This window comes from Macrobrachium rosenbergii, chromosome 51, assembly GCF_040412425.1.
Source record: "Macrobrachium rosenbergii isolate ZJJX-2024 chromosome 51, ASM4041242v1, whole genome shotgun sequence".
Lineage (NCBI taxonomy): Eukaryota > Metazoa > Arthropoda > Malacostraca > Decapoda > Palaemonidae > Macrobrachium > Macrobrachium rosenbergii.
The window spans coordinates 72,160,145-72,178,179 of record NC_089791.1 but is presented as its reverse complement, the minus strand read 5'-3'; the positions used below and the strand labels follow the sequence as shown (position 1 = coordinate 72,178,179).

Genomic DNA, 18,035 nt, shown 5'->3' with positions numbered 1-18,035 from the left:
TTCTATGGTGAGGCTTCATGATTAATCATCATTTGCACTTATGAAGACCGCGTCTCCTTGAAACAGCACAAGCTCCTGCATCTTAGACAAATGGCAATACCATGATAATGATAATTATCAGTAATGCACAGAGAACTCATGGCAAGACCAACTTATGGTCATTGAACAGTTTCATACAGTCTATTTCTTCCACTTGTTTCAACACTGGTAACGTCGTAACCTCCACCACAATTGGTAATTCTACCACACCATGGAGTTGATGTGTATGTTGCAAAAAGATCTTCGCTGATGAATTATACACCTTCTTGCTGAGAACTACAAACTCTGTAAGACTCTATCTTGCACCCTCCATCAAACAGTTGAGATCCTTCCAAACGCAATGATGTTGAAGAGTTGCCGCAAATCCTTATTATACTGTAGCTCCTGCAGAAAACTGCTGAAGTCATTTCCATTGGCATCACCATTTAGTCATTGAGAACTGGTATAAAACTACATTTCGTAGCAGTCACGTCATGTGTCAATTGAAAGCCACAACCCCCTAAAACAATATCCATTGGAACAAACCCTTTATTATCACAAATATATTTATTATGGACTAATGTACACCTGTCCTTATCTGTGCAAATTATGTTTGATCCCCACTCGTAAGCCGCATTCTTCAAAGTTGACTTTAACACTGCTAAAGGTAAAATATCTTCAGAACTATGCCCTTCTGATGCTGCTATCACCGCTTTTACTTGAGATTTGATTTCTGCTGGCAACGGTTCGGTCTCTTTCTCAATATCTAAAATAGTCTTATGAACTGTAAACAAAGCTATTGTCAAATCTAGGTCACCTCTAACCTAATTCTCAAATCTTCAACCACTCATGTAACTCTAAGTTACTACCACATAACTTCTCCAAAACCCTTCCCTGATCAGCTAATTTAGCTTCCAATGCCTCAAACTTCATTACGCTCGTAATTGCTATCCCATCAATTGCTGCTACAGCCATTGCTGCTGCCCCATGGCTAAAGCAACTGCCGCTCTTTTACGCCTCCTACTCCTACCACACGAAATGATACACATACCCAAATGATACAAATAACCACATGATACAAAGCTTACATGCTAAAAGATTTGACAAATTACTCTAAATCCCCACATCTAAAAACAGAGGGAGAAAAAAAACTGTAAATAACTGCTTAACCCCAAAGAAAAGAACAAATTAAGTTGTTCTTTTAATCTTAGATATGTGTGTTAATTTCGTTGCTCCCATTTCTTCATTCAAAACTAAGAACCTGTTTCCCCTTTTCTTTTCTATAACATGAAACGGCCGTTCAAACTTGGGACCTAACTTGAAATTTAATTCATTTCTGACATTTATCTTCAAAAACACTCATCCCCAAGTGCAACTCTTGCCCTGTCTGACTTTGCATTACTTCTTGTGACCATTGCTTGAGTCGCTGACTCCAAATTACTACTAAGACATTCATGTCTCTCTTTAGCTGTAGCAACTAACGATTTAATTGTATCATCATGTGAAGGAATTGACAAATCAAACACCCCGAACTGGATAACTAAATAATGCCTCCACTGGTGACATACCAACGGTGTCGCTAACCATTGTATAAGCTATGTCTGACTGCATCTATAGTAAACCCCCCATATTTGCAGGGGATGCATTCCAGACCCCCGCAAATAGTTAAAATCCACGAATACTTAGAACCCCCTTCTAAAATTGCTTATAACTGCCTATCTTGAAAGTTCAAATACCAAATGTATACTTGAAGCATCACACTACATCAAATATATCTTAAATTATTATCCTATTACTGTATTAATCTTTGAAATTATATTACTAATATAATTTCAAGGTCATCTTAAACATTAGTACCCTTAAAAATACATACATACTTACTTCTAACCCTTCTGGGCAAAAGAGAGAAGAGAGAGAGAGAGAGAGAGAGAGAGAGAGAGAGAGAGAGAGAGAGAGAGAGAGAGAGAGAGTTTATTTATCTTTTAATCTCTTGAGGAATGTTGATCCATTTCTCTTTCCAAAATTTATATATTATATTTTCCTGAGAGAGAGAGAGAGAGAGAGAGAGAGAGAGAGAGAGAGAGAGAGAGAGAGAGAGAGAGAGAGAGAGAGAGAGAGAGAGAAGGACTGAACTAAGTATCTATTTACCTATCTATCTGTTTATTTCTCACAGTCTATCCTTTGGCGAGAGAGAGAAAGGAAGGAAGAAAAAAAGAGAAATTGATTTGATCATGTTGTGGCAACATCTAGAGTAATTTGACATATTTGACAGGTTCACCCTCCCCCGCTGAGCTCGAAGACCCAGGAAAAGATCAGGGCTGAAATTTGATTAAAATTTTTCTTTCATAATTTACTATAGAAATGCACAAATGTTGTAATTACAGTATATTATTATTATTATTATCATATCTTGTTAATCTTATTAATATATTTTGAAAATTAGTACATATTATTAGGTAAATCATTTATTTATCATACAAAACAAATAAACATACCATAAAAATTCTACCTTTTCCTGAGAGAGAGAGAGAGAGAGAGAGAGAGAGAGAGAGAGAGAGAGAGAGAGAGAGAGAGAGAGAGAGAGAGAGAGAGAGAATTTTTCAGTATATCCTTCTAGTGGTATTTGACCAGTAAATCAGCAACAATGACCACCCAACCCTTGCTGTCAGGTTACTTGACATATGCAACAGGCTCACCCTCCCCATCTCTCCAAGTCTTACAGCAAAAGATTAAGGGTTGATATGTATTCCTTTAAAATTTTACACAATTTATTAATTTATGTATTCCTTTAAAATTTTACATAATTTATTAATTTATAAACTAAAACCTTACTAATTCACTGTAGTATTTTCTTTAATGAATTGATAATATTGCTGTTTACATTAATATTAATATTTGAAAATTAGTAAATCATTTATTTATCATACAAAACAAACAAACATACACCTCAGTAAGAGAGAGAGAGAGAGAATTATTTTTGTTATTATTTAATCTTATTAAACTTAATATTTGAAAATTAGTATTGTAAATCATTATCTAATCATAAAATTTATATGTAGATACAGTACAGTATTTAGTCACAAAAATAATATGAAAATACAGAATATTGCCCTACGAAAAAATCCGTGAATGGGTGAGTTTCCCATGAATAATTTATGGATAGGTTCCACAGAAAATTCAGCGAATCGCTGAGTCTGTGAATTGTGAGAAAGCAAATATCGGGGGTTTACTGTATACGTGTATATCTATCACAATTAATATCATTGCCACCCACTGTTACTCTAAGAGCTTCAAGCACTTTCCTATTAGCTTGCTCACACAACCCATTAGCTTCTGGCCTATAAGGAGGAATATTTATTTTCTGTATCCCCAATAACTTCTGCAAGACACTCTAGTGTTCTATTTACAAATTGTCTCCCATTATCTGTTATAAGTATCTCTGATACCCCATATCTACTATATATATATACTTAATGAAAAATGTAACCGCAACCACTTCTGCCATCTTATTCCTTAATGGAAAAATCTCCATGAACCTCGTTAATTCATCTATAATACAAACAAATGTCTGTGACTGAATCCCGACTCATAAATGTTCGTCAACAGACCCATAAGCACTCTCTGAAAAGGCCTACTTGGGATAGGAAAAGACCCCAATTTACATGACGCTACTCTCGCCAGTTTACATTAAATTACTCACAGAACATTCTTCCACAAAATTCCTCCACTGAAGAAAACATATTTTTCCATAAAAATTGTTTATGTACAGTCAGCTTCACGGGAGTTGAGATGAATTACCACCGATGGAGAAATATGGTAACTCTCTGAAGTAGTAGCAGTTCCTGGATATGCAGTTTATGAATCCTCGCGCATAGACGTTTTGTAAGGAAGGCGCTGATTGGTAAACTCTTCTCTGATTTCTACATACAGTTATAGCATATTAGTTTCGCTGATTTTATGAGATATAGCTACCAAAATACGTAATTAAGATGATTACTGAACATATTCTCTCATTCTGCATGTAAAATGAAAAATCACAGCTCGGTGAATAACATCCTGAAATTCGTTGCAAAGAATTTGTAAAGTAATTGTGTGTGCGTGTGTGTGTGTGTTTGTGTGAAGGAATAAAAGTTCTCATTTCACCTGTTATAGCATATTCTAAACGTATAAATTAGGATTTTGATTGCCATTCACATCCTTATGACCCAATCGACTATGCTTTTGCAAGTTGGCTTGGCCTTCTTTGCGAACGGTTAATGCACACCATTCCATGATAAGGTTTTCATTGCATTTTCAGTAAAGGCAGTCACAGGATGAGGATCTGTTGTTATATAGAAATCGTAACTGTTATAACAACACCCCAAGTATAGTTGATCTACCATTATAATACTAATATGAGGATTATCATCCACTAACGGACTCCAACGATTATTAAACGCTTTTGCTTACGGAGAGAAATTGATTTGTTTCTAACAAGACACTTATTTCGTGGTGAATCGTTACTGCTAATCATAACTATTTTAGATTATAGAGCACGAAATATTTGAGTGCAGAATTATAAAGCACTGTAAATGTGTCCTTTGAGGGAAGGATGTAGGGTAGAATCGCCTATCTTGCCATTGCTTTGTAAACTATCACATTCTTTCATTATGGTTGTAGAGATCTGATGTAAGAAGTAAAATGTATTTCTTCATAGAAGAAAGTGATTTGATAATAAAATTATATCTTCTTTCCAATCGTGCTAGATCTTATTTCTTTAATCAAGACTTAAAGGGACAGTTATGTTCTCTCACAGGAAGTTGTTACCTTTATTCATGCACCCTCTTTTCTTCTTGTCTTGTATTGGTGATAAACGTTTTGATATATTACATCGTTTTCACATGCTTACAACTTTCATTCTACAGTATGTTGTATTTTGGATTACAAGATCTTTACCAAGATCCCTTACTAATTCCTAACTTCCTCTTTTTAAGGCCCCCCCCTTTTTTTTTTAATAATGGTCATGTGATTACTGTGCATTAGGATTTCATAATTTTAGATACAGAAATGTCTGATATTTGCTGAGGATAATGCTAACATCTGGAAATATTAGGATTCAAGAAATATATTTTTAATCTTTTAGTGCACAAGATGATTCACCATACACCCATGAAATGTTTTTCTGCATATGCAAATGAAGTTTGGAGCCCATCAGAATATCACTACCAAATCATGTCATGTGGAAAACAACGTATATGAACGTATTGAATTCAAATCATTTTCCAAAATAAAATTTCTGTTTGATTTGTCTCCTGCCACCTCTTGAGCCAGCGATAAACAGTGGCTCTGGAAAGTGCAACCTGTGTTGCAATTTCCGTCTGGGAAACACCACTTTCGCTCATTCCGACGATCATCCCCTGCAAAATGATGCTTTCATTGCGTCTTTCCATTCCGTGATCTAGATTCAAATGGTTCAGCTTTGACCCGTGATTACCAGCTCATCTCCGTTATAAAACAAGTTCACTCCCTATGAGACTGAACTATCTAATCTGAAGTCATATAATTCATCAATAAGTTGTTTGTTATCTAAGTAACATAAAATTCACCTGAATGATATAACATTATCATAAGACACCTAAATAACCTGAACATATAACACCCAGTAACAAGACTGCTCCTTAATCCCCTCACCTAGAAAGGAAGAAACAAACATCACAGACACAGTTACCATTGGTTATAATCATACACTCGAACATCTTACTCATCGTATTTTGAAATATCACCTTTTAGTATTTTATTTTGGTTGATATGATTTTTCCTAGGCATTCATTCAAAAATATTTTTTCATTTTTTTTATTTGTAACAAACAGACAAATTATATTCTCTGGTGGAATGCTGCCCGATGACAATTTGAAGTCGGCTAGTAGTAGTAGTAGTAGTAGTAGTAGTAGTAGTATCATTATCATCATTATTATCAAATACACTAGAGTTTGGCTCATTACGGTTATGTTTCTAGATAACAACCTCTAATAACCTCACCATGATAGCAGACAACTCGTAAACGCGTAGCCGATTTCGCCCTAGGGACAGGAATGGCAGTCAAAATCCTATCATTTATACATTTAGAATATGCTATAACGAGCGAAATGAGAGAAATTTTATCAATTCACACACACACAATTTACAAATTCATTACAACGAATTTCAGGATGTTATTCACCGAGCTATGATTTTTCATTTTACATGCAGAATGAGAGAATATGTTCAGTAATCATCTTAATTATGTATTTTGGTAGCTATATCTCATAACATCAGCAAAACTAATATGCTATAACTATATGTAGAAATCAGAGAAGAGTTTACCAATCATCACCTTCCTTACAAAACGTATATGCGCAAGGATTCATAAACTGCATATTCAGAAACTGCTACTACTTCAGAGAGTTACCATATTTCTCCATCGGTGGTAATGCGTCTCAACTCCCGTGACGCTGACTGTACCTTCTGATACATCTTCTCAATCCCCAAATGTGGACCACCAAATTTACCTGTGTAACCTCCAGAACCACTGGATTCAACTCTTTTGATACCATGACCTGTGTTGTATCCCCATTATTCTCACTACTCCTCAATTTGTATTTCATTTTCCTCACCAACAAATTATCCTCAAATTCCAAACCTGAATATGGCAATCTATAACCCCTTCTCGTTAATTCACCTCTAAGAAACGCCTTTGCATCCGCTAAAACCTCATCCTCATCTTGTTTCCTCCCCACCACATTAATATCCCAATCCACACGCACTCATCATTTACACTATACACCTGTTCATCCTCTTTGTCCCAAAAATGCCTACTAAGAGCATCTGCCACCACGTCATGTTGACCTTCAATGTACTAAGCTTAGCATAAATATCCATAATCATCAAAAACCACCTAGCCCTCTTAGGAGAAAGATCTGGCTTATTAAAAAGATCCAACAACGGCTTGTGATCCGTAAGAAGTTCCACTTTATTCCCCATTATCAACATCTTAAAATGAACCGTTACGAAAGCCTCTTTGTTCACTGTCGCCATTAACCTTTCATTACTCCCCTGTATCTTGAAATTTTTGCTGTAAAAAGGTATTGGATGAAATTTACCCTCAAATTTCTGCATTAAACATGCACCTACCCCCTCTTAATTAGCATCGGTCACTAATGTGAACAGTAAAAAAAAATTTGGGAACTTCAAAACTGGAGGACTCATTAAAGCATCTTTGACTTCCTGAAAAATGCCTGCTGAGCTTCACCCCATGAAAACTGTACATCATCCCTCAGTACATCTGTCAAAGGTGCTGACAACATAGAAAATCTTCTCAAAAACCTACAAAAAAACCCTGCTATTCCCATGAACGAGCTGACATTTTTTTTATTTTTGGGTGTAAGAAAATCTCCAATCGCTTTGACTTTCTCATCACTCACTCGAACACATTCTTTCGAAATGACATGTCCCAGATAAACAATATTCTCCTTCAAGAAGTCACACTCGGCTAGTTTAACTTTCAGACCTGCCATTCTAAGCCTCCTGAGACATCCGTATAAACAAATACATTTTTCCCAAACATCCTGTGGAGGACTGTATCTACTAGCCTCGTAAAAGTAATATGGCTACCCGACAAACCAAAAGACATTCTTGTAAATTCATAGTGTCCTTTTGGGACTGAAAATGCTGTCAACTTTATACTCTCTTCACTCAGAGGCACTTGCAAAAAGCCTTGCATGAGATCAATTGACGAATAGATATTCCTACCTCCAATCTCCACAAACAAATCTGGCAAACATGCCACCAGATACTTGTCTGGGATGGTTTTCACTTTTAATTTCCTGAAATCTACACATACACGGATTGAACCATTCTTCTTTGGTACTGCTGAGAAAGGAAAATTAAATGGTGAAGACCTAGGTCTAATTATACCTTCCTCCTCCCACTTACAAACCTCTCATTCACCCTGCTCCATATCTTAAAAGGTATGCCATATGATGGACATAAATAGGCTTCGTCCCCCTTTCTAAATGCACTTTATGTTCTAACACATCCATTAACCCCAGTTGATCTCCTTTCAGAGCAATAACATCTGAATATTCAGCTAAAACCTCACCCAGCCCCTTTTATGTATTCTTTATAGTCTGCCGCACCCAAGTGATTTCTAAACAACTCCCTTCTAACCTCCATTTTAGCCTCTGTAAACCCATTATGCTCCTCCATTACAGCTCCTGATTCCAGTTCCCCTTTCCACTCTTCTAGATCCACAACATAAGTTATTTCTTTGATACCTCCTAACTGAATTATTACAATTTAACAATTCCACCCATGTCACCCCTTCATTTAACACCTTATTTATGGAAATTGAGCTCACTATCCCCCTAAGTTTCTCATCACACACCTGTTTATCCACTTTTATATCTCTCACCTTAACTTTTACCAAACCAACCATACCTGGTTCTAAAATTATATCCTCCATTAAAACACCTTTATATATCCTCTTCCCATCACCATTAGGCTCAACTTCACCCTGTGATTGATTATCCCCACTTAATTCCTTATTATCACCCATGTCAACCACACTCCCTTCCATTTCCTTAGCACTTATATATGGGATAAAACCTCCAGTTTCACTAATATCTCCTTTACTAGGGTATATAGAATGATCAATCCTATTAAATGCTTGATGCCCCAATAAAACCTTATTACCCAAGTTAACTCCTCTTACCACCAAAACCAGTTCTTTTATTAAGTGGTTCCCCAGTGAAATATAGATATCTGCTATTCCACTAACATCCAGTTTATGAGCCTGAACATCGTACACTTTATCCTCTTAACCCTTAGCTGATACTGAGAAAACATTGATTGATAAAGTTAAAGTCCACTAAACAGACTGATTGCCCCATATCCACAAAAGTTGAAAGACTAGACCAGCTACAGCTCCCTTCACCACCGGCTTCCGTTCTCCTACATCTCCCAAAAGTCCTATATGACATGAACATTTTATCCTTTCCCTTTCATTTGTTTTGCCCTCCAAAAATCCTGTCTATTTTGGGACTTCCTTGGATATCCACCGTGCAGAGCTTTCTTATAGCTGCTCCCAAAATTCTGACTCACTGACCTAATTATTACTCTTTTTGTGTAACAAGCAAAATCTCAAATTGTGTGCAGAATTCCTACACATACCACAATACTGTATTTAATACGGCAATACTTCTTTGTATGCCCCTGCTTACTGCAATTAAAGCAATGAAATTGTGGTGTTTGATCTGTAGATCTTCTATCACTCTCTACTTTACTGAACAAACCACTGGAACCAAAATTTGTTTCTCTCTACAGGCAGATCCTTTGGCGTACCGTCATGGCTTTCGGCATGCCATTGAAAAACGTGCTACCTACCGTCAGGCATTTCAACATGTGCTTTCTAATTTGGGAAAAGATAAATAATTCATCTGAGATAGCCGCTACTGGACCATCAAAACTGCTCATTATTGCGTCTGGTACATCATACAGCGGCCACGAGAAATGCAGCAACTTCTGAAAATTTTCTAACGATATAGAATCGCCACGTACCTAGCCCAAGCCTTTCAATTTCTCTACCAAATCTGAAGCTGCATCAAATAACCGAGAGCTAAAATTCACCATAGAACTTTGCCCTTTCCTAAATTTGTAAAATGTCCTCATCTGTGATTTTCTTTGTAGTCAAATGTTTCTAAACACTCTCACTACAAATTTCCACAGGTTGTCTCAAAACCCCATTCACCAAACCTGCAAAGCAAAAAGTCGTGACCCCATGAATCACAGCCTTATCATCTGATGTCCCGCCCCCGGCATTTTCCCGACTTTCTTCTTCCTCATATACCGACCAAAACGAAAAAAAACCCTTGTCGGCGAAGAAACCTGGCCTGATCTCAAATGCAGAGGTAAATCCCCCCTTATATGCGCTCCACTAACCCACTCAATCAGCTGAGTGTGAAGTCATCTGATATTCAAGGTTAACTCATAAAACACACACAAGAATAAAAAAGAAAAAAGGAAAAATCTCAGAAGGAAAAATCCCCATTCAATATCACCCCTGCTTTGTCTCCATGCAACCAATGATGATGGGGGCAACAGATACAAGGCTGAGACATGGGTCACTATGCAAAGAGACCCCTATTACATCCCACAGCACAGCACCACCAAAAATAACTTGATAAGAGAAAACATACAAGAAAAGAAAACCCTGAATAATATCACCACATATGACAATACGTCCCCTTCCCACACAGGACAACCTATTTCACATATATCATAAAAATAACCTGTTTGAACCCCATAATAATTTAATAAAAGATAAACGAAAAACAGAGGAGAGAAAATAAAACCCTAAACCAACTGAAATGTAAAACTCCAAAAGAAAAAACTCACTTCTTTCATTCCACTGAATCCCGGCCACCGCCGACTCAAAATAATGACCGCATTTCAATTAAAAGCCACCAAAAAAGACACCACAGTAAACCTCCCATATTCGTAGGGCATGTGTTCCAGAGCCCCCTGTGAATAGTTAAAATCCGTGAATACTTAGAACCCCCCCTCTAAAAATGTTTATCTTTAAAGTTCAAACACCAAAGTATGCCTAAAAATACCAACCTACATCAGATATACATTAAATTATTATTCTATTACTGTATTAATCTTTAAAATATTATTAATATAATTTCAAAGTCATCTTAAACATTTTAGTGTTAAAAATATACGTGCGTACTGTATGGCTTACAACTGTGTGTGAAAATAATCCTGTCCCCCCTACATATTCAGCCACACATTCTCTTTCATACAATTACAAGCTGTCCCATTTTCTTTTACAGGGGAAACATTGGTATTTATATGTAATTCACAAAGAGAGAGAGAGAGAAACAAAAATGCATATGCACATTTGTAAAAATTTAATACTAAGTACATATTAAGATTACTACATACGTAAATCATACGGGTACTCACCAGTAATGAATATTGATTAAAGATGATGAATGAATTAGCCGTGCAGTCTGATGAATGATGACGAAGATATGACTGCACAGCAAAGCAGAGGAGTTACATCTCTGAGGGTGCCTCTTCACCTTCAGGAGGTGCTTCAGGAGGCACTTCTTCAGGCAATTTGGGAGGCACTTCTTCAGGTGATTGGGAGGCACTTCTTCAGGCGATTGGGAGGCACTTCTTCAGGCAATTCGAGAGGCACTACTTCTGGCTATTAGGGAAGCTTTGGAGGGTCCTTCTTCATCTGTGTGATGAACATGGTGATAGGCAGCTGCTGTTGCTGCTTCTTCATGGTGGTGAGGGCTTGATTATAGGGCTCCAATGCCGAATCAAGGATGTTTGAAAACTTTAAGGAGCGTTCCATATAAGGATCCCATGTTAAAACAAACTCCTGCGTATCCTTGATCATTCTCCTAGCGTGGGACAGACGTTCCAAAGTCAGGCCCTCCTCCTCCTGCTCCCCCAATGAACCTGGTGTATCATCTTCTTCACTGGCAGACTTTGAGAGGTCTTCCAAATCCTGGTCTGTCAGGGGGTCAGAGTGGGCATCAATGAGAGTGCCGACTTCATCCTCGGTGATGTCCTTGAAGCCTTATCCACCTAGAATCCTCACCACCTGGACCGCCTTATTAATGGCCTTCTTCATGTCCTTCAATGATGGACAGACATGTAGCAATCATGAATTTACGTCAATAGTCTTTTAGGCTAAATTCACTGTCATTGTCCATTGCATTCACGAGGTGCTGGAGGGAGTACCCGGTATAGAGTGCCTTGAAGGCACGGATCACACCCTGGTCCATAAGCTGGAGGAGAGAGAGGTGGTGTTAGGAGGGAGGAACTCAAGCTGGACTCCCTTGTAATAAAGATTGATAGGGTGGCCATCAGCATTATCCATGATCAGCAACACCTTGAACTCCATGTCCAAGTCGCTCAGGTATTGCCTAACTTCATGGGTGAAGCTCTGATGGAACCAGTAATCTGTAAGGACTTCGGTGATCCAGGCCTTATGTATATGCATCCAGAACACAGGCAGCAATGCCTTGTTCTTATTTTTGAGGGCCCTTGGGTTTGCAGCCTTGTAAACGAGGCCTGGTTTCAGCATGAAGCCAGCCACATTCCCACACATTAGGAGGGTAACCTTATCCTTCTGGGCCTTGAATCCAGAAGCTGTAGCTTCGTCCTTCATGAGGTATGTCCAGGAAGGTGTCTTCTTCCAGAACAGGACAACCTTATCCGCACTGAACACCTGTTCTGGATGGTAGCCTTTCTCCTGGATGATTTTCTTGGTCTCTGGATATTTTGCAGCTGCTTCAGTGTTTGTAGCTGATTCCCCATGCAGAGAAACAGATTAGGTGGAACTGATTTTGAAATCGGTTGAACCACCCCTTGCTGGCCTGGAAACCTTGAGGCGCTGATAATGGTCCTGCTTGGGGCTCTTCCTCTTCTTCTTCTTCTTCTTCTGCTTCTGCTTCTATAGGCGCAGGTTCATCAAGGCCTAAGAATTCTAATTCCCCTTCTTCATCTCCTTCCTGTGCCTCAGCGTCACTGCCTTCCTCTGCCTGTACTACGTTGTTGCCTTCTGTAGCCGTTGACTGCTAGTACAGTGGTTGCGCTTTCTCGTGATTGATGTTGGAGTCGAGGGGCACATTCTTCTTCCAGCAGTCCTTTATCCAGAACACCAGTGCAGATTCAATCTTCACGATTGTTTTATTCTGCACTGTTGCAACTGTTTTTGCACTACCGAAGAAGCTCAAGCTTCGCATCTCCGCCTATTTCTTCATGTCCCTAACTGTGCTCCCATTAACATTAATATTAAAATGGCGGCCAACCGCGGCAAAAATTTTGCCTTCCTTTAACATATCGAGAACTTTCACCTTCTCCTCGAGTTTCATAACCGTCTTCTTTCTTTTAGGCTCTTTGCCAGAAGCCTTGGAAGGAGGAGGGCATTTTTTAGGAGGCATTTTAAGGCTGATTACCACTGATATACAAAGATTAAGAACCCACACACACAAAGATCTGCGATTTCACCCGATCAGAAGATGCTACGTACTATGCATGAACTGGGAAGATGCCATAGATGCAGTCTCCTAGAATTCCATGTTCGTGAGATGGTCTTGAGTGTTCAGCCAGTCAATGCCAAGTGAACAGCCAATGAGCGCCAAGGAAAATGAATGGCACTCCTGGATTGGCTGCTTTGCAGATGACAGCCAATAGCATGTCGAGTATCACTGGTCCTGGGTTGACAGCATCTTGAGTTCTTTGTATTTGCAGAGAGGTGGCTTGAGTGAAGCACCTTTTAAGAAAAACAAATACCCTGTTATGTTATTAAAATTTTGCTATGTTTACATTAATATATTACAGTGCTGTAATATTTGAAAATAAATTTTTTTTCATCATAAAAAATGTATTTACAGTAGTCACAAATATATACTTAGCAGGTACATGAAAATACTACATACTGCGGACGTAAACATATATACCCTGCTATTCTCGTTGTCTTACGTATTTTAGACATGCTCTACATACTACCTGTAGTACTACATATCCTAAAACATTTTATGTATGTAGTATTTAAAAATCATCTTGCAACAAAACATTTAATAAAATGTACAATGTACAGTTAGTATACGTACGCGTAATAGTACCATGCGTATACCAATGCAGCAAAAGACCCAATATAACGCAGTTCATTGTTATCTCTCGTTCGCGTGTTTTGCATGTATGGTACTACGGACTATGAATATTTTTTGAAGTTGTGCATTAAGATGTCCTCTAAACACTGCTTCTTTTAAGGCTTCTGGCAAAGAGTCTAAGTGCCAGAGGACATTACAGTTAATGACTGATGAGGAGAAAGTAGACATGATTGTTAAGAGAGGGTAAAAGTTACTGAGAAGTAACAGCTCATTACAGCGTGACATTAAGTATGGTCACCTGCATCTAGCACAAGTATGAACCAGGTCAAATACTTGGGGAAGCCACTCTTGGAGAAAAACTCGCCGCCCTCTTTACTAATCCACCAACGGACCAGGATATTGAACAATTTCATGGTCTGTACAAATTTATTAAGAAAGTCAGGCAGCTGCAGACAATAATAAAGGCAGTGGATAATAATGAAGAGAGGGCCACAAATATTCCCTGTACCATTAATGAGATCATGCAGCCCTACCATACAACCTTTATTGCCATGTTCAAATACCTTAACATGACGGCACCTCCCAAAACCCCTGACGAAGAGCCTCCTTTGCTATGCAGTCATATATCTTCATCATCATTCATAGTACTGCACAGCTAATTCATCATCATCTATAATCAACATACATCACCAGTGAGTACCCATATGATTTAATCTAATTATTTATTATCATTACAGGTACCCAGTGTTGTATTACGTATTATAATTTAATTTAATATTATTTAATATTACTGTACTATTATTACTTAATTTTATTACTATTATGTATTGTAGTATTAATATTACTTTACATTATTATTCAATGTTATTATACAATAAATATGAAAATACAGAATATTGCTTTATGAAAAAGAAAAAAATCTTCATTCACAAATAGACAGTTCCCTGTGAACATTTTTACAGATATGTTCCACAGAAAAATTGGCGAATGGGTGAGTTTTGCCACGAATAATTTTTAGATAGGTTCCACAGAAAACCCTACAAATCATGAGAACGTGAATATGGGGGGTTACTGTGATATCAAAACCTGCCAAACCACTCAATAATTGGCACTACACCAAAACACTTGAATCAAACTGAGTCTGTATTACTGTAAATGAATGAGGACAGACCCCACCCAGTGCGAAAAACAATGCAAGCCACCGATATACCCTTCAACCTGAGTTACCAATTGCATCGAATTCCCTCCAGATAATGCCCAATTCATAATGTGTATCTGTATTGTGTACTTATCTGAACCACTAACACCACTCATACATCTCTTCGACGTGAATTCAAACCAGAAAGTGTTTATTTTTACTGCTGCCACCAATCTCTGTTACATGAAAACGACAGCTCTATTTCACACCTACCTTTGAAAAGTTGCAAGATTCTGGTAGTGATGGCCTTGGGATCCTCTCTCTCTCTCTCAGGCAGATCTTGCTTCCCTTTTTCTCTCGAGCACCTCGCCTCTCTCTTCCTATTTCTAAGGTATGGAAATCAAACCTAGCTTACAAAAACAGAGTTTATTTTACAAGTAACAATATATATATCTCATAAAATCCAAATATGTCCGATAGATAGAAAATCCCATTAGGCTACACCCCCAAAAGAAAAAAATTGAACAGTTATAAGAAAACATAACGTGTGGGGATTAATTCCCATCTCCCACCAAGTCATGTCTCTCCCCAAATAACCTTTCTAGTTGATTACATCACCACTTCATTTAAGGTGGCTATATGCCATGACTGATTATGGTTTCCACCCCCTCCGAAACATCTGTAATGAACAGAACCAACTCCCGTTAAAATCAGAACTCATTCAGTTCATATCACACAGAAAACATATTGAAAAGAAATAAAGACTTAAACACTGGGAGTTAAACACTAGAAATTAAACACTGGAAAAGTTAGTCATTTTCTGAGCTCAACACTTAAGCAGAAAGGGAATCCCGATTCCTGAGTGTTCCAGTACATCTTTCTGGTTTGGTTCTTCACAAACAAATGTGTAACCTTTCACTAGAGCCCTTTGTACCAGGTGATTTTCACAATACACAAACAAACACACTCTCCCTTTGACACACCTAGAAACCCAATTAAAATCCAGAACAGTGACAGAAAGTTCCGCTCGAACACGTGTTGCTGACACCTGCTGTATCTGAAGGTGATGGCAAAAGATCCTGAACTTGCCGATGCCCAGATCACATACCTTCCACCAGTGAGATCGCTGACTATTGCAAGAGTTCGTATGTCACAGGCACATACACAAATACACCTGCACCCTTTAAACGTACACCTCACAATCTTGGACATTGGGATATCTCATTTTAAGAGAGTCCAACAGCATATTCTTCTCGACCAGTTCAGTATTATTTTCAGGAAATATAATAGTACCCTAAAAGCTGTTCATAGTGCCATGCTTTTTTTATTTTTACATCAAAACTGTCAATGTTTTTCACAGACAAAGTCTTCAGATTGGTTTTTTGTTGAGGCTTCTATAAGCCATGTCTTTTCTTTTATTTGTCTGCAAGACATTTCTGTCACTGGATGTCTTTTAAATATGTAGTTTTTCAACTTAGGGCTAAAATTTTTTGTTCCATTTCCAAGGTTAAAAACCTTGACCAACTTCCACTCCCAAAGGGGAAGTTGAAGTGAGTCAAGGTTAGGTGATTTTGGTATTTACTCTTTTTGGATGTTTTATAGGGTACGAAAGTTTTAATACCACCCTGATTTTGATTAACTGGATTATCCTGCGAATTGTCCATTTCCATGCCAGAAGATTTGCTCTGCACTGGAGCAGTGGTCGTCAACTGCGCCAAGACAGTACCATCAAAGGGCCCACGGGTACTCGAATCTCTAAGGCTACTACTCACAAAGATCAGTGAAAAAATAAACCTGAAAACCTTAAAAAGATATCATCAGCCTTTCAAGGAGTTTATTCTTCCGCCAATGGCACGAGTGAGAGCATACCCCCAAATGTCTACACCCATACGCTACCCCACAGGGGTTGGCACAACACGATTAGAGTGGCCCAAGTGTAGGCTAAACCAGCTTGCTAGGAACCAAGGGTATTATAAGAATACAATGTCCCCACCCTAATCATATTATGGGCAAACTGGATAGAATGCCGAGAGTCCTATCCCTGGAACCAGCTATGATATCTTTAGGTTCCTATTTATCAGGTCCAATAAACTTTACCAAAAGTGGAAAATTCCAGATTTAAAGCAAATGAATATGTAAAATTATATAGGACTCTTGGACTTGAACCTGGGAACAAATTCATGGGGTTCAAGAGCCCCCTCACCACATCAAGGTGGTCCCAAGTCGAGGGGAAAGATACTAGGAGACACGCGGACATGGACTTAGGACTGGGTGTGGTTCTCATACTCTAGCATACCAATAATAGGATAGTAAAAGCAAGTGCTAATATTTACTAGTATGCATGAAAGAGAATTTGAGTATCCATATACTCTCTCATTATAGTGCCAACCCCTATGGCCAATAGTCTACAGCTTGGTAAACTGACCACCAAGCAGCACACTCACTACATGAATTTCAACATAAATGGCATCACAAGGTGCCAGCCTTCTGATTTTCACCATGTAAAATTTCAGGATGTAAATGTGCCTGTCTCCTTTTTTGTTGCAATCTACTGCAGTCAGATAACTGTCAGGTACACTATCAAATGTGGCAAACTAGGAATTAGTGTAGCACGTCAATAGCATAGTCTTGTCACTTTCACCGGTGAGGTGAAAAAGGCTTCAGTATATTTAAGTGCATTTTTATATGTAGGCAATGTGTATGTTAATGAAAAGGATACAAGAAGCTCTTTTCCTATACAGCATTTCTTTTACATTTTCCGGTCTGAATACCTTGAAATTCATATAGTTGTTATTTTCATGGTTGATTTTGCTTTATCTGTGGTTTTCAGGCAGCATTACATGTACGGTCTTCTGTATGGCAGATTACCGACATTTGTCATACTTGGAGTTCAGGACGGAAAAGGTGCGTTGTTACAGTGATGGGATGACATAGTAGAACCTAAAGAAATAAACAAAAACTCATGAATATTTAGGTCAGTTTGGTGGCTAGCATACAGTTTTGAATGACTTTTAAGTGAATATATGTAGTTTTTTTTTTATAGTAGAATGAATTTCCTTATTCATGAACTATCACAGTTAGTTTCTTTGACTTGCTGCACCGAAATACAATATCTACCACCAATGATGCACTGCTAATTATTTTTGAAGCTAAACTACAGGTATTTAATAATATTCCTTGCTATTATTATTTGCCTGTACTTTAAAGTAATATGATGCATACCTTCA

At 38.0% G+C, this 18,035-nt stretch overlaps 1 protein-coding gene and 1 long non-coding RNA gene across 3 annotated transcripts in view; one reads left to right on the top strand and one right to left on the bottom strand.

Moving 5' to 3' along the window:
• Nucleotides 1-18,035, top strand: part of LOC136833484 (DNA ligase 1-like) — a 440,466-nt gene that overhangs the window by 17,144 nt on the left and 405,287 nt on the right. The gene's annotated exons all lie outside the window — the stretch shown is intronic.
• Nucleotides 15,220-18,035, bottom strand: part of LOC136833485 (uncharacterized) — a 248,166-nt gene continuing 245,350 nt past the window's right edge. Inside the window, exon 4 of the long non-coding RNA XR_010851485.1 lies at nucleotides 15,220-17,748. This is a non-coding gene — a long non-coding RNA (uncharacterized lncRNA). The remainder of the gene's footprint in view (nucleotides 17,749-18,035) is intronic.